At 51.3% G+C, this 20,214-nt stretch overlaps 1 protein-coding gene and 1 long non-coding RNA gene across 9 annotated transcripts in view; one reads left to right on the top strand and one right to left on the bottom strand.

Annotated features, from left to right (window-relative positions):
* Window positions 1-4,592: 4,592 nt before the first annotated feature.
* Window positions 4,593-14,274, bottom strand: LOC120889718 (uncharacterized). 5 transcript variants are annotated; one of them, XR_013437937.1, is made up of 4 exons: window positions 14,135-14,274; window positions 9,384-13,820; window positions 9,062-9,272; window positions 4,593-8,975 (listed from the first exon to the last, which is right to left on the bottom strand). It is a non-coding gene; the product is annotated as an uncharacterized LOC120889718 (long non-coding RNA). The 5 variants fall into 5 exon arrangements; XR_013437936.1 differs by having other exon boundaries at window positions 11,560-13,820; XR_013437935.1 differs by having other exon boundaries at window positions 9,062-13,284; window positions 13,445-13,820.
* Window positions 14,275-14,808: 534 nt separating this feature from the next.
* The window catches only part of Bcl9l (BCL9 like), a 29,198-nt gene continuing 23,792 nt past the window's right edge, over window positions 14,809-20,214 (top strand). For 2 of the 4 annotated variants that reach the window (XM_040285333.2, XM_005328340.5), the window contains exon 1: window positions 14,810-14,949. The gene's annotated coding sequence lies outside the window, so the exon portion shown is untranslated. Of the gene's footprint in view, window positions 14,950-20,214 lie in introns of all 4 variants that reach the window. The other 2 variants (XM_013359983.4, XM_021728467.3) reach the window with 2 other exon arrangements.

Genomic DNA, 20,214 nt, shown 5'->3' with positions numbered 1-20,214 from the left:
GAGACAAGGTCTTGCTAAATTGCTTAGGGCCTCACTACATTGCCTAGGCTGGTCTCAACTTGTGATCCTCCTGCCTCAGCCTTCTGCATAGCTGGGATTACAGGCGTGCACCATCATGCCTGAATTTACATATATTTTCTTGTTTATTCCTCATAACAACTTCTGAGGGGTAGGAACTGTCATTCTCATTGGATTCATTGATGAAACCTCAGCACAGAAAAGGTAAGTAAACTTGCCAAAGAGGCTCCTTACCAAAGGGGCAATTGACATGGATGTTGGGTGAGAGTTTGGGTAGGGCTTCCTGGAGGGAGTGGTGAATATGTGGAGACCTTAAAAGTTGAGTAAGAGCAAGGTGTAGGGAGAGGTGGAGAGGGGAGACCTAAAAGAACTAGGGAAGGAGAGGCTTAAAGAATTGCAAAGACTTAAAGTCAGAGATGGACCTGTTGGAGGTTTAGAGTATAATTTGGAGAAGTCACTGGAGAAGTAGCTGAGACTAGATGAAGAGATTTAAAATCCCTCAAGAAAGTGTGTGTGTGTGTGTGTGTGTGTGTGTGTGTGTATTATCTTATTATTGCTGTTGTCATTTGTGGTACTGAGGCTCCGGTGATCATTAGGTGGGGAGGATATGCCTTGGGCAGCTGGGTAGAGGAAAGCACTATCACTAGCTGGGGAAGACTGTGGGCAGAGGCTGAGGTGGACATGCTTCTGTGAACTGGCTAGTTGAGGTACCTGACAGTTGAGGTGGAGGTCTGGTTGGGGAAGATGGTTGGGTGCACGCTCTGGGGAGCACGTGTTGACATCTGATGCCTTGGAGAGGAGTGCATGCCCCTGAGAAGGCAAGGTCAAGGACAGCACCAGAGGAACCCCTTCATTTGTGACAAAGGAAAAAAAAAGGAGCCTGTAAAGGAGATCCAGAAGCTTCCAGAAAAGAAAAAATAAAAGAGCCAGGAGGGAATGGTTTCCCAGGTGCCCAAGTGTCAGGGGAACAATTGCAGAAGACAGTACGGCAACATCAGGACCTCAGGGAATCAAAGAGATTTGAAATGTGCTCCTTGGATCTGGCAAGTAGGAGCCATAGGAGATCCTTTCAAACTGGAGGCGCGTGAATGAGGGACAGGGCTGCACAAGAGGCTTCTGAAGGACTAAATGGCTATGGGGAGATGGATCTAGGACTCCATGAAAGGCTTCTTAAGCCAGACAGCCTGAGGAGGTCAAGAGAAGGGGAAGGTCTCCCCCCAACCCAAGCATTTCCTTTAACCTTTTTGGCTCCTCTTGGGCCCCTGTATGGATTGCCTGATGGGCATATGGAGGGAGGGTCAGGGGGCTTCCTGGGAGATGGGTGGAGTGTGGAGAAGGCCTGATAATGCAGCAGAAGTCAGCTGATCCTGGAGCTCCTTCTCAGAAGGGGTATGAGGACAGAGACCTGGGGTCTCCAGCCTAGTGGCTAAAGGACCCGAGAGAACTGTGACTTTTTTTTTTTTTTTTTTAGTTGTAGATGGACACAATACCTTTATTTGTTTTTATTTATATGCGATGCCGGGAATCAAACCCAGTGCCTCACACAGCTAGGCAAGTGCTCTACCACTGAGCCCCAGCCCCAGCCCTGAACTGTGACCTTTAACCCCTCTTAGAGTCCAGCATTTCCAACTCTCCAATCCAAACAGGGTCTTCCAGGTTAGAGTGTGACCCAAACCAGTCCCCAGAGTGAACAGGGAGATGTTTCATGAGAGCTACCAGGAAGAAGAGCAAGACATGATGGGTAGGGGCCAGGAAAGCTTTTAAATCTGGCCCCAATTCCTTCTCCTGAGGTGGGTAGGTGGTCTTGTCATGCCTCCCCAGGCCACAGCCCTAAACATGGCCTTCTTCCACCTTCCCAGGCCCTGTTTGATATGCACATCAGATATGGTGCCCTTTGCAAAACTGTTATTTGTTCAGAAGCCCAAGGAGGGGGAGGGAGGGAAGGCGCTGCCTCCTCTTTCCTCCCTCCTCCTCCTGCCACTTCTACTTGCAGGGACCTGCAGGCAAATACCAACCCCAGTCACTCTCACTGGCTAGCTGCACAGGGCTGCCACTTCCCCAGCTCCCCACATAGCTGTGTTCAGAGTTTCTCCTCAGCTGCCGGAAACAGCCTGGCCTCTGAGCTTCCCACCACCCACCACAGGGCCTCTCAACCCCAGCCTAGCCTGTTCCCCAAGCCTGGAGCTCAGAGCTCCCCTGTGCCTCCCAGAGTCTGAGCCTGGCTGGCTGTGACATATTTGCCTCATGTCTCCCCACTTCTCTGTATCTCTAAGAATAGAGGCAGACCTTGCATTAATCCATTCTTTGAGCAGCTTCTATGACTTGTAAGGGTGCAGGAAAAACCAGGCAGAGGGGAAGCAGGCTCCTGAGGTAGGCAGTGGGCTAGGAGAGCAAATGTCTCTGGAACAGATGGGCCAGGGCTATACCTCCTGTCGTCTGCTACTTCCAGCTAATGACCTTGATCTCAGTTTCCTGTCTTTAAATGGAGGTGGTGGCAAGGACGAATTAAAGGAGGCAGCAAGTGCCCAGGACAGTTGGGCACATAGTAGGTGCTTAAAACAAATTCCTCTCTCTTGCTCTTTGAGCCTCTGAAGAAGAGGTAGGATCAAATAAACCAGGGCCCTTGGAGAGAAGCCTCCAAGAGGAAGGGCCACCTTGGGGGATAGGGACACAGGTCTATTCTATTTCACTCCAGGGAGAAGGGCTGAGCTGTGCCTGAGCCCTGGGCCCCTCCTGTGCTGCTGCTCTTGTGTTCCTTGCCTGGCTGGGGAGGGGGAGAGACCCTCGGGAAAGGTGTTCCTCACAGGTGGAAGGAAGTTTGGTGGGGAGCCTGATGTGGCAGAGTGCCTCTGGGCCTTCAACACCTGCCCCCCACGGACTCCCCCAACTCATAATCCGATTTATATTCCTATTCCCTCCTCTGGACCTGTCACCATGGCAACAGTTTTCTCAGTTGCACTTCATCAGCTTGTCGGCAAATCTTTTTTTCTGCCCCCTCCTTCAGTCTCTCTTTCTTCTTCCTCTGGGGGTCTGCTTTTCCGTGGACTCAGGGTGCTCACCTGTGTCCTTATCGTTCAGCTTCTCCGATTCTCCTTTGCTCCTTAAGGACACTCTGCATCCTCTGTCCAGACCTCTTTCTGTAGCCTCCCTCCTATCTATTCCTTCTCAACTCCACAACTGTAGCAACCAGTGGGGGTTAGACAAGAACCTGTGTCCCTCCTGCTATCAGGGCAGAGAAGGGAGAGCCCTGGAGGGGCAGAGTTAAGTGGGGTGTGGGTCTGTCTGCAGTGATGCAGTTGGTGGGTGGCCTGTTCATCTCTGGCCAGGGGCTGGGAACAGTGGGGAGGGACAGCAGTATTGGGCAATGTCTTCTTCAGCCCTATGTCAGAATCATGATGGCCCTGGGGTGTCCTGTGAGGCACTGCCCTTGGTTTGCTTCCCAAATCATTGTCAGAGACCTCAGCCAACGCCTACAATTACCACTGACAAGGGGTGCTTCTTTTTTTTTTTTAGAGAGAGAGAGAGAGAATTTTTAATATTTATTTTTTAGTTCTCGGTGGACACAACATCTTTGTTGGTATGTGGTGCTGAGGATCAAACCCGGGCCGCACGCATGCCAGGCGAGCGCGCTACCGCTTGAGCCACATCCCAAGGGGTGCTTCTTGAAAACCCGACTTTGGCCAACTTCTCTCCCTCCCAAGTTCCAATCAAGTCTCTCCACCTCCTCACCAGTCATACCTATTAGAATATCCTACTATCATGCCTAATTCAATAACCCTAAACATGAACCGTCTTCCCCAAACCATCATCCCTCTTTGTACTCCCCTGTCACTACTTAATGTAAAAATCTTGGTGCTTCCTGTTGGTATTTCGCTTCATGTCCTGTAACTTTCACAGGATGCAGCATGGTGTCAACGTGCCAGGGTATAGGTACCCCTCTGTCATTCTCCGTAGTCCAGAGTGTATCGATTCTCCTTGTGAAATGCCATTCATATCTGCCTCTGTTCCTTTGCCATTCCAAGTATATCACCCTACACCAAACACCCAGCAAGCCACCCTAGGCCCTCACTGCTGTCCCTGAGGTGGATGCCTCTCTTTCGCCTACTGTAATCCCTACTCAGAAATCAGCCCTGTCTTAAGCACAGCTTTCTTCTCCTTCTCCTCACCCCTCCTTAGTTTTCTTCTTCCTGTATTGAGCACCTTATCTTGTTCTATGTTCTACGCTCTTCATATGTGGAATCCCGATCTTCACAATACTTTATAAATGAGATATTATCCTATTTTAATGAAGAAGAAATCAGTGCTTGGAGTGATTGATTTCTTCGATGCTCTTCAGTTAGTAAGCCAGAGCCAGAACTCAAATCCAGATTTGTAGAGTTCCCAAGGTAGTGTTTTTTACCCATATTACTCTTCTACTCAAACACTTCTGAGCCGATTTCCTTATTTTTCCATTAAGCTTTCAAGGCTTATCTGATGTGACTCCATCCCATACAAATATGTCTCCTACGTATGTATACATATATCTTGCTTTTCTTCCTTTCTTTCTTTCTTTCTTCCCCTCCCTCCCTCCCACCCCTTTCTTTCTTTCTTTCTTCAAGCCAGGGCACTCTACCACCGAATTACATTCCCAGCTCTTTTTATTTTTATTTTATTTTGGGACAGGTCTTGCAAAGTTGCCCAGATTGACCTCAAATATGATCCTTCTGCCTCAGTCTCCTGAGTCAATCTTGCTACTTCTCAATGTGACATGAATTGGTATCAATGAAAAACATCCGTGCACTTTAGGGATTGTTTTCATCTCTGTCCTGTTAATTATTTTGATCAACACCTTAAGTGAAGATCTAATATCACAATTTACAGATAACAAGCCTGGAAGGATAGTAGACATTGAAAGACAGGATAAAGATCCATAAATTGTCTTCAAGCATAGAATGTTAGGTAAACCAAATAAGATGAAATGTTTAGAAATGCTAGTAAGAGCTGACACAGTGGGCTGGGAATGTGGCTCAGGCAGTAGCGCGCTCGTCTGGCATGTGTGCGGCCAGGGTTCAATCCTCAGCACCACATACCAACAAAGATGTTGTGTCCGCTGAGAATTAAAAAATAAATAAATATTAAAAAATTCTCTCTCTCTCTCCTCTCTCACTCTCTCTTTAAAAAAAAAAAAAAAAAGATGGCAAAGTGTTGCAAGCCTGAAATCCCAGTGGCTCGGGAGGTTGAGGCAGGAGGATCACAAGTTCAAAGCCAGTCTCGGCAACTTATCGAGATGCTAAGCAACTCAGTGAGACCCTGTCTCTAAATAAAATACAAAACAGGGCTGGGGATGTGGTTCAGTGGTTGAGTGCCCTTGAGTTCAATCCCTGGTACAAACAAACAAAACAAAACAAAACAAAAACTTAAGACCTTAGTAGCACATAACGGGCCAGGCATGACCTAGAGGTAGTTTCAGTGAAAAAGAATCAGGGTTTCAGTAAGAAATATTTTGCTGGAAATATGGCATTTGGAATAAAGGACAGGACAGACACTCCTGCTTTACTCTGTGTTGGTCAGATGTTATCATGAAGTCACTGTTTAGTGAACTGGAAATGTTTGAGCTAAAGAAGATAAGAGTCAGGGTCACTGAAGCTCAAATATGTGAAGAATTAGACTTACATTGTGTGACCCCCATGATATAATACATGGACCACCAGGAACTCAAAGTGAAGTTCAGCTCAAAGTGAAGTTCAGCTCAAAGTGAAGTTCAGTTCAGTGGAGACCACTGGGAGACAGAGTTCAGCTCAGAGGAAGGAAAAGCAGATGCTCATAAATGAAATGGGCTGTCTCGGGAGGCAATAAGCTCTCCATTCCTGGGGATGTTCGAGATGATTCTGGGACACTGCTTGCCAGAAATGTTGGCAGGGAGTTCCACACCAGAAAGAATTTGAACTTGGTAGTTGTTTTTTTTTTTTTTTTTTAACAATTTTTCAAAAAATATTTATTTTTCAATTGTAGTTGGACACAATACCTTTATTTTATTTATTTTTATGTAGTGCTGAGGATCGAAACCAGGGCCTCACACATGCTAGGCAAGCGCTCTACCACTGAGCCACAACCCCAGCTCCTAGGTAGTTGGTTTTTGAGGTCCAAGAACAGGATTGCTCCTGCTTGTGCTCTTCTTGTGCCCCTTACCCGGCCCTCTCTGCTCCCTGGTACCCACCTGGCCTCTCCTTCCAGACTCAGGTCAGTTTCCTCATTCTCCATCTCCCCGAGCTTGCAACCTGAACTGACTGCATAACCTCCACACCTTTTCATTATTTAGCATTCTTTATTGTTCTTTCATTATCCCCATCTCATTTGCCCCTAGAGGGTAGATACCTATGTTATCTGTGACAGGATAAAACTTCCTAATCATTAGTTGGATACAGTAGTGCAAATCTGTAATTCCAACTATTTGAGAGGTTGAGGCAAGATCATCACAAGTTCAAAGTTAGCCTGAGCTACTTAGTAAGACACTGAATGAAATAAAATAAAAAGGTTTGGGGATGTAGCTCAGTGGTAGAGCACATGCCTAGCAGGTGTGAGACCCTGGTTTGATCCCCAGTACTACAAAACAAACCAAAACCAAAAACAACTAAAAATTGACTGCCCCCAGCCTTCCTCTGCCCCGCCTCCTCTCACCCCCAAGATAATTTTATCCCTCACCTGTCGCTGGAAATCTTGTCTTGGCCTGCTCCTCCCATGGCTTTTGTAATACAGAACTAGGAGACAGGACAGTAGGTGAGAGGGGGAAGAAAAGAAGAAAATAATGAAAGTGGAGTGTCTCCACCAATCCATGCAGTGTGCAAGTGGGAGATGACAGTGGACAGAGGAAGACAAAAGCTCTGTTGACTACCAAGGACCGAGGGGCTGATTTGGAGTTTTCAGAGTGACCGTGACTGTTGCAAGGTGTAGCAAAGCAGCAAAAGAAAGGGAATTTGAACACAAGTGGTTGTAGGTTATGAACTGGACAGCCTTCCAAAGATACAAATAAAACCTAGAATTCAGTTTTACAATTATGATCAGTGTTTGGGTTGTAGGGGTCCAGAATAGATTCAGCTCACACATCCTGTAACTTTCATAGGACTAAGCATAGTACCATGGTGTAAGTGCCCTAGTTTCGTAGCACCCCAGTCTCTGCAGATAGCACACACATGGTCCTGAGGCTGTGGGATCCTGAAAAAAGACCTCTGAGCGCTCTTTCTCTCATATATATATATATATATATATATATATATATATATATATTAGAGAGAGAGATAATTTTTTTAATATTTATTTTTTAGTTTTTGGCGGACACAACATGTTTGTTTTTATGTGGTGCTAAGGATCGAACCCGGGCCGCACACATGCCAGGCGAGCGTGCTACCGCTTGAGCCACATCCCCAGCCCCTCTGAGCTATGTTTTTTTAAAAACACTTCCCAAGCTTGGATTTCAAGTTACAAAAGGCCTAGGAGTTAGGTTATGGGTCTCAACAGAACTTGAAGGCTAGGGAAGTTAATCAGTGTTAATCAGTTTACTTCAAGTCACAGACCAGGTTTTAGGTCTGACTGGTACTTTGACTATGTCTGGCCCAGGGCTTTGTCCATAATCCAGGGAATCTTTGTAAAAATGACCCAGGGGTCTATATGCATGTCAATAGGGTTAGGCTTGGAGAAAAAAGGGGGTACCTGGGAGACTAGCAGTTCTGAGCACCACGTCCAGGCTCTGGGGGGTCCAGATAAGGAGGCCAAGCCTGCCTTCCCAGATCTTATGGCCTCACAGGGAAATGAGCCAGACACAGGAAGAAGTCCAATGGAAAGTTGGAAACAAGTGCTATGGTGGTGTCGTGGAAAGAGTCTGGATGTGGAATTAGACTTCCAGCTATCAGTCATCCACCACGTGATCTCAGGCAAGTCCTTTCACCAGTGTGGAAGCCTTTCACCTCTTAAAAATATCAGTTCTGTAGTGCTACATATAAAAGTAATGTAAGCACTGCCCCCCAAAGCACTCTGCTCCCAGAAGTATCTCAGAAAGGCTCTTGCCTTTAACACAAGAATTAAATGGCAAGAATTATGTTCCCAGGACTTAGAACTGCCAGACCAGTGGGCAGCAGGCAAGGAGTAGGGTTGACTGGTTTCGACTTCTTTTGAGGATCCTGCCTCTGATAACTTCTCCTAGCTTTATGCTTATTTATTTTGTGGTGCTGGGGATCAAACCCAGGACCCTGCACACACTAGGCAAGCACCTGCTTCTGGGTTTAAGAACTCTGCCCCCTCCCCATGCTGGTCAAAGCTAAGTGTTTATCCCTCTCAACAAGCCTGCTATCTAATTGCGGTCTTCAGAATAAAGATCTTGGAGCTACATTCAACCCATCTTTCTTTCTTTTTAATATTTGAAGAAAACCAAGATCTTGCCTGAGAGGTAGGTTAAAAAATAACAAGAAGAATGAAGTAAGGCCCAGAGAGTGGGACTGACTAGGCCGATGTCACATACTCTGGACTCTCAGGCCCATTTTCTTACTTTGGGGATTTGGAGAATTTATTAGCAAGGGATTTTATGGAAATTAAGCCTTAGTGATCTCTTATGACATCTGGTCTAGACCTCTTGCTGCAATCCTGTCTATCTTTGGAACTCCAGTGAGATATGCACTGTCTGCCTGGATTGAACCACACCTGAGGCTTGTATGAAGTCTCAGTTCAGATAGTGATCCATACTGCAGTTACCCAAAACATGGGTAAGGTCTTTCCTAAGTGCTCCCTAACCCCTAATTACACTGAATTGAAATCCTTTCTTTACCTGTCTGTCCCCAGCTAGGCTGTCAGCTGTGTAAGAGTAAGGACCTTATCTGTTTTGTCACTAACATATGTCTAGTTCTAGTCCAGTGCCTGGCACACAGTAGATCTCAATAGGTATTTGTTGAATGAATAAGTAGGCAGAGTCCTCCATCAGAAAGGAGTTCCTGGAAGAAAAGGCAAATAAGTTAGATATCACAATGTACAAAATGACAGAATTGTCTCCCATTGGGTGAACTGCCTATGCAGGTACCTTAAATTTTAGAAGACAGTAGAAAATGAGAAGAGAAGCCAGGTGCGCCTGTAATCCCAGCATCTTGGGAGGCTGAGGCAGGAGGATTGGAAGTTCAAAGCCAGTGTCAGGAAAAGTGAGGTGCTAAGCAACTCAGTGAGACCTGTCTCTAAATAAAATACAAAATAGGGCTGGGGATGTGGTTCAGTGGCCAAGTTCCCGAGTTCAATCCCTGGTACCAAAAAAAAAAAAAAAAAAGAAAGAAAAAAAAATGAGAAGTGAGGCAATTGAAGATGGAGGTGGGAGGAGAAAGGGAACCCTTCAAATCCTTGGCTTTGCTAACCTGAGAGGGCTTTTAGATGGGAAGAGATGCAGCCATGCTGGGAATAAGAGGAAGTGGCTGTGAGCTCCTAGGCTCCAGCAAGGAGAGTCTTTTTATGGGGCGAGATCCAGAAGATGGCTTCACTTGAGGGGAGGGAAGCTTAAGGAACAAGGTAGGAGCTGGTAGGAGCTTTGGACCTGGCCTGAGAGTTGTATCTGATGCTGGGATTTAGAGGGAGTAGGAGCTCTGAAAAGGCCTGGGGCAAAAAAGGAAAGAAGGTGTGTGTGTGTGGGGGGGAGGGCAGCTTCCTCCTCTAACCCCCTCTATTATATGGAGATCCTGAGAGGTCAGAACTTGGTGTCTTCTGCTTTATTCCATGCCCTCCTTCAGGTGTCTCGAATACTTGGGTCCCGTAAGTAGAGTTCCTAGGATAAGGATATGGAAGCGCCTGGCAGTCTTCTGAGTGGGGACAGCACGATAGGCAGGGATCGTGGGAGCTCCCTCTCCGCACCCCCTAGAAGGATCTCTCTCTCTTGGAAGAGGAGGACTTTAGCTTCTAGCAGTTCACAAAGTCGTCCTTCCGCGAACCTCCACGTGAACAGACTTTTGCCAAAGGTTGCTAAGCCTGATCTAGCCACCAGGGGGCAAAAGGAAAGCAGCCCTTAAGGTCAGTGTCCCCCGTCTGCCCCACCCACTCGCACCTGAGGCCAAGAAGGGCGGTGCCTCACCTGGCTGTCACGTTGAGCCTAGTAGCTTCGTTAACTCCTTCCTGCCTAGTCTGCAGTACCTCTCGGGCAGAATCATTTGTAGCAGAACTTGGGGGACAAATCTGACAGAGGAGGGGGTCTAGATAGAGGTGAAGTCAGATTTTCCAGGAACTCAGTTCCTTGTGCTAGCTGGAGCTGGGGAAGGTAAACGTTCAGTTGGGTAGCTAGCCCCTCAAATGGGTGCAAGAGCCTGTCAGTGAAAGAGGCAAGGGCTGTGGTCACCTGAGAGGGGGCCTTAGAGGAGGGATATAGAGGAGAAAGCTCAGGTAGCTTCCAAACCCAGACTTCCGGGCTCCCAGCAGCCTTCTATCCGCCAGGCCCCCCCCCCCCCGCCCCAACTAGTGGGTGAAGGCGGGGAGGGTGGCCAGAGAGTGGAGGACCGACACAGAAGGTGGGAGCGGAGAGGGTAGACGGTTAAGATTGGGCAAAAAGTGGACTGGATTTCACAATTCCAGGTGCGCGGCTTTGCGTGTGGCTCCTCCTGTACCAGGCAGCCGGTCAGAGTCTGACCAGCACAAGTTCCGGGATGGCATTCCGGGCCACAAGGTGTTAAATTATGGGTGGGAGTGGGGTCTGGAGTCCCTCCCTCCCTCCTTCCTTCCTTCGCAGCGTCACCGTCTCAGACTCCACCGAGCTGGAGTGCAAGGAGTTAAGTCTGCCCGCAATCTGCAAGACTGGAGCCTGAGAGGGGGAGGGGGAGGAGGGGGGAGAGCGGGAGAAGGGGGAAGCAGACTGCAGGGAGACAGCGCCAGGAACCCCCTCCCCAGGGACCTGGCCCCTGGGCCCCCAGCCCCAAAAGAGGCCCTGCCCACCCGGGGTCGTGCTCTCTTCCCTCGCCCTGCCCCCGCCCTACAGCTTTGTGTCCCCAGGAGGGTGGGCTGCAGGATTTCCAGCCAAGCCTTGGCTGCCTGCTCAGTTTTTCCAAACCCTCCAGTCGGGGAAGGCGGGAGCTCTGTCAGGATAAGAGTCCCTCCCCCGCTGCCCCCGTCGGCCCCCTCTCTCAGCCTCCCGTTTCCTGCCCCCGCACCTTTTCCAAACTCCTTTCCCTTTCCAACCTTGGCCCCTGCGCCCCCTAGCCCCACCTCTGTTGGCTCCCAAGTTCCAAGTTCAGGTTGGAGGGGATCTAGTGGATCCCATAATCTTAGGCGCTGGTAAAGCCACACTCCACAAGCCGACCCTGAGACCTAAGGGACGCCGGCGCGACTCCCCAGCCTGGCGCCCGCCCCATCCTAGACCACGGCCCCAGGCCACCAGAGAAGGTGGCTCTGGGATCCCGCCCCGGGATGGAGACGGTGCTTGGGGCGCCGGCAGAGCTGGGCAGCAGGCTCTGGGCAGCAGGTGCCAGGTCCTACAGCAGGTTTCGAGGAGGGGGCAAAGTGTTCCGAGCGCTGGCACGGTTCTGTCCAGCAAGTCTATTATATAATAATCACCATCTATCAGGAAGCCAGGAAGCCAGGCAGCTGGAGAGAGTAGGGAAGCCAGGATGCCCGGATCTGCTTTTCCTCCAGGGCCCAGGAAGGTGTCTCCACCGAGATGGGGGTGAAATGATGTGGGGGGTCGAGGGGCAACTGAGGGGCGTCAGGCAATCCGACTGCTACCTCGAAAACCCCGCCCTCATAACGCTGACTGACAGTACGCTGAACCAATGATTGAAGTCATTGTGGGGCTCCGGGTTAACCCTTTCTTGGGTCCACGGTTGCTTCAGCGCGTGGAGTCGCTTCCCAGGAAATGCTCCCCTGGGCCGACCCGCTCCCACCTTCTCAAGCTACTGAACGATCAGGTGAGGAATGTCAGCTGGAAGATCGGTTCTTCCCAGTAATTCCAGTAACAGGAAGATACGTAATTTCAGATAATAAGCATCGCTAGGGCCTCCCCTACCCCCATCCCCAAAGTAAATAAATTATAACACAAGATGTGGTTGTGGGTACACACTGTGTTTCCAGAAAAAGCCCCTAATGGCGCTGGCACAGCCACAGTGAGCCACGAACAGTCACCCTCACACACTCTTACCCATGCCGGCACGTCCACCCACAAATGCCCACACCGACTCTCGCTGACACACCTGTGACATCCCTCGTGACACAGTGACACACAGATATACGAAACACAGTGGTTCCCCGAGTTCTCCAGTAGAGGGGGCTGCTCGATTCCAGCAATGGGCCGCTCGCCTCTTTTTTCGCTCCAGGGTTCCACCCAGAACTCGTGGCTGCCCAGAGTTCTGCTCGGCATCTCGACCTGGAACCTACGCTGGGGGAATGAGTCACAGCCCCACCCTAGGGAGCGCTCTGCTCCACATGGCTGCTCCACAGAACATACCGAACACTCTTGAACTTGACTGTGTACCACATTTGAGACCCCTTGCAACAAGTCCACCCTCATCCCTACAAACATTGTTTTCTGGACCTACTATGAATTGAACTTGTGCCAAAAGGATCCGAAAAGGCCCATGTGGCTTGTCATATACGTGATACTGACCCAAGTAAATGGAGTGGACCCTCCTAAAAACTATTATGTTTTAGGACCGGCCCGCTGCTTTGAGATGCAGTCTATCCCCTGGGGATCCTGGAGAAAAGAAAAGAAATTAAACCCTAATTCCCAGAGCCAGGTACTATCCTAGGTGCTGGGATAGTCACTCTGGGCTTCAGTTTCATGGCCTTTAAATGAAGATAAGACTTAACTCAGAATTATGACGTTTCAACCCCTAACCTAGCACAGTTCTTAGTAGGTACTTGGGAAAGTTTTTTGATTGGATTAAAGCATGATCGTGAGATGATGTTCATGAAAGTGCTTCGTAAACTGTGATTGTGTTAGGCACACAGGAAAGGTTATGTTATCATCTGTTTGTCAGGGTATCTTCATCCCCCTACTACACACACATTTGAACCTCCCCAGACCTTGCTCAGTACCTAGTTTCTGGCACCATCAATCCATCAAGTCAAGATTTACTGAAGTTCCACTATGAACCTAGCCAGGACTTGAGCCAACCTTGGGTGAACACAGAGGATAGAAGGCATAGTCTGAGCCCTTAAGAATCTTTTGGCACCAACCAGACATACACACAGGAGAAACAAGGAAAATACAAGTAAGCATTCAGATGGGTGGTACACAAATAATAGGTGGTCAGAAGAGAGGGAGGTCACTGGAGCTAGAGCTTTCTGGAGAGAGAGGACAATTGGGAACAGAAAGGAGCAAATAGACTTGTTAGTTTCATTTCCTTCTGAAATAATCAATGCTTATCAATTGTTGGTATTAATTCTGGGTGGGTGGGAAAGGTATCCAGGGATAAAGAAATCCAACTTCTAGTCCTGGGCTTACCATGATCTAGTTGTGTAATCCTGAGTAAATCCTTATATAATGCAAGTCTCAGTTTCCTCATCTGTGTAATGGGGCCAAAATATCTTTCTTGCAAGTTCATGATGAACACTGAAATAACATGTGATGCTTTTAAAAACTGCCTTATAATTTATTTTTCAATGTATCTACTATTCTTTAGGTGGAGAGAGAGAGAGAGAGAGAGAGAGAGAGAGAGAGAGAGGTAGAGAGGTAGGTGGGGGGAAGAAAGCCTTTTAAGGTTAGGAGAAATTTCTTTTGAGAAGACAAAGGTTTCACTTCCACAAACATTTTCTTACCATCCACTTTACACCCCTGCTGAGACTTGAGATGAAAATTCAGTCTATGTCCTCATGGTGTACTAGGAGAGAGAGAGAGAGAGAGAGAGATATGAATAAAAGAGATGTTCAGTGCAAAATGGATGTGGGTGGGTACACTGAAGAGGGAAGCCTGTGCGGTGTGTGTGTGTGTGTGTGTGTGTGTGTGTGTGTGTCCAGGCAACTCCATCCAGTCCGCACATATAGTAGGGTAGGTTTGTGGGACCTCTCGCTAGCCTGGGATGCTGTTGGTGCGTCTCCTCCCCAGTCCTCAGGAATGGGTAGGAAAGAAAGACAGGAGCCCCCCCTCCCCGCCCCCGGGCCAACCTGCCTCGCGCTAGCCGGCTGGGCGCCTTACCGAGTCAGACCACTGGGAGGCTGGGGGAGCCGGGTTGGGCGAGGAGATGAGCGAGATGGGGGAGCTCTTATTTTGACAGGGGCCTCTCCGGGCTCTGGTATGAAGGCAGAAGGAGGCAGCCAGAGAGCCCCGATGCTTATTCAGGCTAGGGAGAGGAGCCGAGTGGAGGGGCGAGCGAGGCTCCGGCAGTGCAAGGGAGCCCGGGGAGGCGGCGGCGCGCGGCGGAGCCAGTGGCCGGACATGCCCCGGACTCGGGGCCGCTGCACCACCGCCGCCGCCCGGACGCCCGCACGCCTGGGTCCCCCGGCGCCGCGCCGCCCGGGGGCTGCGACCCGGACCCTCGGCGTCCGACCAACAATAAGCGCCTAGACAGCCCCCTCCCCGCCCCGCGCCCGCCGTCCCCGCGGGCCTCGGGGAAAGTGAAAGGAGGAGGAGAAGGAAGGAAGGAAGGACGGAAGGAAGGAAGGAAGGGAGGAGGAGCTGGAGCAGGACTCCGAGCCGTGAGGTTCGGGGCCGAGACCCCAGCCCCGAGCCCCGGCCGGAGCGGGTGTGCACCCTCTCCCGCCGCTGCCCGGCGCCCACGACCATGCTCCGCCGTCGGGAGGCAGGAACCCAGGCTCCCAGCGATCCCCGGATACCCTCTCCCGGGCCGGGCTGGTACTGAGATCAAGGCATCCAGGATCAAAAGATTACCGCCTGCCCGCCCTCTCCGCACGTCCAAGTGGCAAGCAGGAGGACCCCAATCCACCCTCCGACCCTCACCTGGTCATGGCTTCCAGCTCCGTCCTGGCGTGAGGACCCCCGACCTGCGCGAGGTGAGGGGTGGGCTGGGGGCTAGGGCGAAAGTCATGGCAGGCCAGCAGCAGCGTGAGGAGGGAGATCCAGTTTGAATCGGGGAGGGGGAAACACAGTCTGATTGTTTCTTGCCTTCTGGCACGCACCCCCAGGCTGTTCAAGGGGAGGAGGACGCCCCCAGGGGCAGTGGAGGCTACTCATAGGCCCCCAATTAGGTTGGCAGCCCCAAAGCATAGGGAGAAGGGCTTAGGGGCAGCCTGGGGACCCTGCCACCCTAGCATAGAGAACAAGGCCGGCCTTGGGCCAGCTGGAGCAGCGAACCCTGCCCTGGGGGCTTCTGGGAGATGTAGTCCCCCTCCCAGGCTCAACAACCCCCTAGGTCCCAGCACCCCAGCACTCCTTCCTTGGCTGATGGGAGTTTCCAGAAGGAGATGGGTTGGGGCTGGAGAGAGCTGGGGTCACCCTCTGCCCCCAGGCACTGCCTTTGAGCAGTAGGAGCCCAGAGACTGGGGGAGCCTTCTCTGCCAAGGATTCTGAGTGCTGTGGGTTGGCTGGGGGTGGGGCAGTCACAGTTCCTTGGAGGTGTCCCTGTACTGCTAAGGGGAGGTGGCCCCTGCCTTGGTCCAAACAAGCCTTTGGGAAGAATGTGAGGAAGAAAAGTGAGACTTAGGCCTTTTTCCAAACGGGTAGTACTACCTCAGGGCTGCTGGAATTTGGTTTCAGGCAACAGGGAAGTCGGGTCTCCCCTTCTCCCTCTTGGGGGCTGAGAAGGGGAATGTCCCTTAAAGTCTGGGAGTCTGGAGGGTGTCTCCCTGGAGCAGTGAAGCCAGGATCAGCTTCTGTCTGTCTGTCCAGCTTCCTTCCTTCCGGGTTTTTCTGACACCCCCTCCCTCCCTCCTCCTCCTGTCTGTCTGCTGCTTGGGGTGTGTGTCTGTGTCCCTGTCTGGGGGGCCTCTGCTGCAGGAGGAAAGGTGTTCTTCTGACAGAGGTGAGCTGGACTTGTGCCTGAGTCCTGGGAAAGGGTCTCTGCAGCCCCCTTGATCTTTTTCCCTCCTTTCCTCCTAACCTTGGCACACTGATTCACCTGGGAAGGCTATCTGCATTGTATCTGCCAAAATCCCACTAATGTCTCTGAGCAGCTCTTTCAAAGATACCTGGGTCTGGGGTTGGGGTGGTGAGAGCTTCCATTCTCCTTCTTCTTTCCATCTCCTTGACTCTCCAAGGAGCAGCCACTTCCTCAGGGCAGGGATTCCTCTGCTACCCCCCAGCACAGGCTTGGCTGCCTTCTCTGGGTCAGGACCATGATTTCATGGCCCCAGGGGAAGAGCATGCTGAGTCCCAGTCTTCCTGATGTCTGTTCTGAGGCCTGGCTGATAGATGCCTTAGGACTGAGTGAGCCTGGAAGAGGAAGGTGAGGGGCAAAGTGGGAGGCAGGGATCTGGTACTAGGAAGGAAGACATTGCCTTCCCCAATTAATCTGTCTCCTTGGCCTAGGATGACCAGACCTGAAAGCCCAGCTTTTTGGCCACTTCCTTCTAGGGGATTCTCAGTTACCCCAATTGGGATAAGGGTTCATGTTGGGAGAAGTGCTGGTGAAGGGCAGCAGACCTATAATCTTGGGTCCAGAGTGACTCTTGTGCCCCAGGTAGCAGGGGCTCTATAGCTGGAAATGGGTTCTAAAGGTCCATAGGAAAGCTCAGAACAAGTCTCTAATTACTAGAGTGGAAAATCTGGGAGTGGGCAGATATGCAGGGTCCTAAAGAAGGATTGGTGGTCCAGCCACAGAAATCTGGGGTTCAGCACATCAGTGCTAATTTGGAAACCAGTGATTTTGCTTGCTGAAAGTGCATTGGGCACCCATGACTCTGCTTAGCTAGTTCCTGCCACCTGGTACCTGAGTTAGGCAGGAGCCCTAGGCCAGTGGCTCAACTTCCATGACCAGGCAGGGCAGTAGCCTTCTGGGCAGAGGCCTAGCGGGTGGCAGTGTCGACTCAGCAAGGGCTGGAATGCCTGGCACCTGCTTTAGATTAAAGGAGATGCTGTGCAAAGGGGGGGCTGCCTGCCTTTGGGGGGAGTGGCTGGGATGGAGCTCCAGGGAGCCCTGGAGGGTGGTGGGAGGAAAGTGCTAGGGGCTGCAGGCAGCAGCAGCTCTGGCAAGAGTGGAGGGAGCCAGTGCTCACCAGCTCTACAGGCTCTCTCCAGGGAGTCTAAGTGGAGAAGCTGGGACACCACCCCCCACACACCGCCTCTGGCGCCTGCAGGCTGAAGTTCTGTCCCAGCGCCCTGGGGCAGCTCTGGGGAGCCATGGTGTCTGTGTCCAGTCTTCCCAGGATCAGAAGAGGCCCTCAAGGAGGTGGAGGGCACTGTGGGGTTCCTGCTGCCCTGATGCCTTGTTCACTCTCCCCGAAGCTCTTTGGTTGCTGATAGTGAGGAACCTCAAGAGCCTGGGCACCCAAGGGTGACAGGAAAATGGCATCCCTTGCTTCCTTGTACCAGAACCCTGGGCACTGCCCTGTTGCTGACTAGGGGTGGGGGATGAATAAAGGGGGATGGCACCGTGGGAAAGTGGGCAGCTGTGGGAGCGAAGCAGCTACAGGCTGGGTGCCGCGGGCAGGGAGCCTCTGCCAGCCCGCTCTCCCTGGGGTGGGGCTGGCTGTTCCAGGGACTGGCTCAACCTGTTGAGCACCTGGCTGCTCTAACTTGGCATCTGTGCCCCTGCCTGCCAGACCCAACAGCTGCCCACCCATAGCTACTCTGGAGGTTCACACCAGGGGTCTGTGGAAAGAGACTCAGATTGGCTCTAGGGACCACAAGGGCTCTTGCCATGGCTGAGTATCTCTTCATGGAGTGCTAATTTTCCTACGTCCCAACCTCTAAGCCCCACAGCTGAGGCTTCAGAGCTGGAAAGCCAGGGTCATGGGCTGAGGGGCCAGGTGAAGAAGGCCATAGCCTTGGAGCAGCTGAACTGCTGCATGTCACTTGGATGGGCGGCCCTGAAGGCAGCCTGGAGTTACAGCCTGGAATTTCCTCTGCTGGGTGCCAGGGCCAGGCCTCTACAGCCCCGCCCCCAGCCTGGCCTGACCTCCCCTCTCCCCCCTCCCTCTGTGAGCTCTGCTGACTTTCCCTAGAGGTTGGGGGAGGGGCAGTAAGGGCATCCTGGCTGCCATGGGAGGGGTAACTTCCTGGGTGTGGGGTATGCTGTGTTTCACTGCCTCAGTCTCCCCTAGGGGCCTCTTGTGGACAATAGGGAAGTCTTGGTCCCTTACCTTGTCCTGAATTTGTGGAGTTCTGGAAGACACCTAACTCTGTATGCCTGGGCTGCCCCCCCACCCTCTCTGACCCCTTAGTTTTCAGCCTACACTAGGGCTCTTCTAGCAGCCAGGGAAGCAGAGCCATGGGCTATCTTGGAGTAGAGAAAGTGGTCACTGCCACTGTCAGTGGCAGGAGCCAAGGCCTCTCTTTCTTTGCCTCCTGTCCAGCAGCTCAGGCCCTCCCTGTCTGGCTCTGGGCCGGCTGTACCTCCTAACTTTGGTGTCTCTTTCTGGGCCCCCTTTCTAATGGTCTGGGACTCAGTCTTCTCCTGCCAGGGTTGGTAGCCCTGGGCGAGCCTGTCTTCCCCTCCCCCTCACTCTCCACCCCCCAGCCTCTACTGGGAATGGCCCTGAATCCAGCATTTCTAGCATTTCGAAACCAGGATTGTTTTGAAATCCCTGTGTGCTTCTCCACCCCCTCTAACTCCCCCGCCCCCAGGGGTTGTCCTCTAATCTGACTTCATGCTGTGCGTTGTGTGGTGGCTCCTTTGAGTTTGTGTGCTAGCACATGGCCTTGTACTACTTTGTGTGTATGTGGCTGTGCGTGTATCCCAGAGTAGGTGTATCTTCTGTTGGCAGTTCTGTGTGACTGGCCAGTATCCTGGATGTTTCCTGACCTCTCTTGAGCTATCTGTACATTTGGGCATCTCTGTGGGTCTTAAGGGGCTACTTGTGAAGAGTTTGGGGTATAAGGAGATACTTTGTGCCTGTTTTCTGGTTGCATGCATCTGGGGGTATCTGTGAGGAATGTGTGCTGGGGTGTGTCTGCGATGTGTGCATGTGCTTGTGCTCACACACTCACTCCTGTGCTTTGCATCTCCCCCCTCCCTGGGAACATGTCTGGGGTGTGTAGTCACAGGTCTCCTGCAGCTCCCTGGGACATGGAGTCCTCTGCCCTTTGATAGGGAGGTTTCTTGGAGAAGGGCCGAGGCTTCTGGCAATTCTGTGGTCCTTGGAGCGGGGATTCTTTGGGATAAATGGTTTTTGCCAAGAGCTGGAGTTTCTCCTTTTCCCTCTCCCTCTGCCCTTTGCTGCCAGGGGCCGGACAATACCAGTCCACCCTCTTGTCCTAAGGATACAGTGGTGGCAGTTACAGTGTAACAGTGCTCTAAAATAAAGGGCTAGGGAAAGGAGAGTGACCCCTTCACCCCTAAGAGCATTTGCTTCATTGGGGACAGGGAACAGCCAACCAGATGGAAACTGCAAGCTTGGTAGCAAATTTAAGGTTCAGAACAGTTGATTTCCCCCGCTAGGGGCAAATAACAAAATAAGATAAGACACTCATATTTTCAGCCTGAGCCAAAGACAGAGGACCATGGAATCCAGGCCCAGGCATTTGGGGTGGGACCAGCTGCTATTGTATCCTTGATCCAGGGAAGTCCTTCTTGATGTTTTATCTCATTCCCTCCTACTGCAGTTAGACTGTGTTCTGCAGGAGGGGAGGTCCCAAGGGTTTTATTTTTTGTTTGTTTGTTTCTTTTTTGGTACTGAGGATCAAACCCAGGGGTGCTTTACCACTGAGCTACATCCCCATCCCATTTTATATTTTTTTTTGAGACAGGTTCTTGCCAAGTTGCTTAGGGCCTCACCTGGTTGCTGAGGTTTAGCTTTGAACTTGTGATCCTCCTGCCTCAGAGCCGCTGAAAGTATAGGCATGAGCCACCATGCCCAGCTATTTTTTGTTTCTTTTGGGCAAAGCAAGGGTGGTGATGGTGGACTTATATTTGTGTGGGATATGGGCTCTAGAAGCCCTGAAACCTTGTTCTGACTCAGTTTCCCATTCTGGAATCTCAGGCAATAACTGAATGCTTTCCTCTAGAAGTATATGTGGCAAGCCAGGGAGGAAGAAGAGGGCCAAGGCAGGGGCTGTTTGTATGGTTTGAGGACCTGTGGAGACAGCAGCAGGGGTGAGCATGAGGATAGCTGTTCCTTTTAACCCCCCTCCCTGTGGCCTCTGGTCCAGGGCACAGTGGG

The sequence above is a fragment of the Ictidomys tridecemlineatus genome, chromosome 4 (assembly GCF_052094955.1).
Source record: "Ictidomys tridecemlineatus isolate mIctTri1 chromosome 4, mIctTri1.hap1, whole genome shotgun sequence".
NCBI classification, from domain to species: domain Eukaryota; kingdom Metazoa; phylum Chordata; class Mammalia; order Rodentia; family Sciuridae; genus Ictidomys; species Ictidomys tridecemlineatus.
The sequence above is the reverse complement of the archived record's forward strand: the minus strand, read 5'-3'. Positions and strand labels throughout refer to the sequence as shown.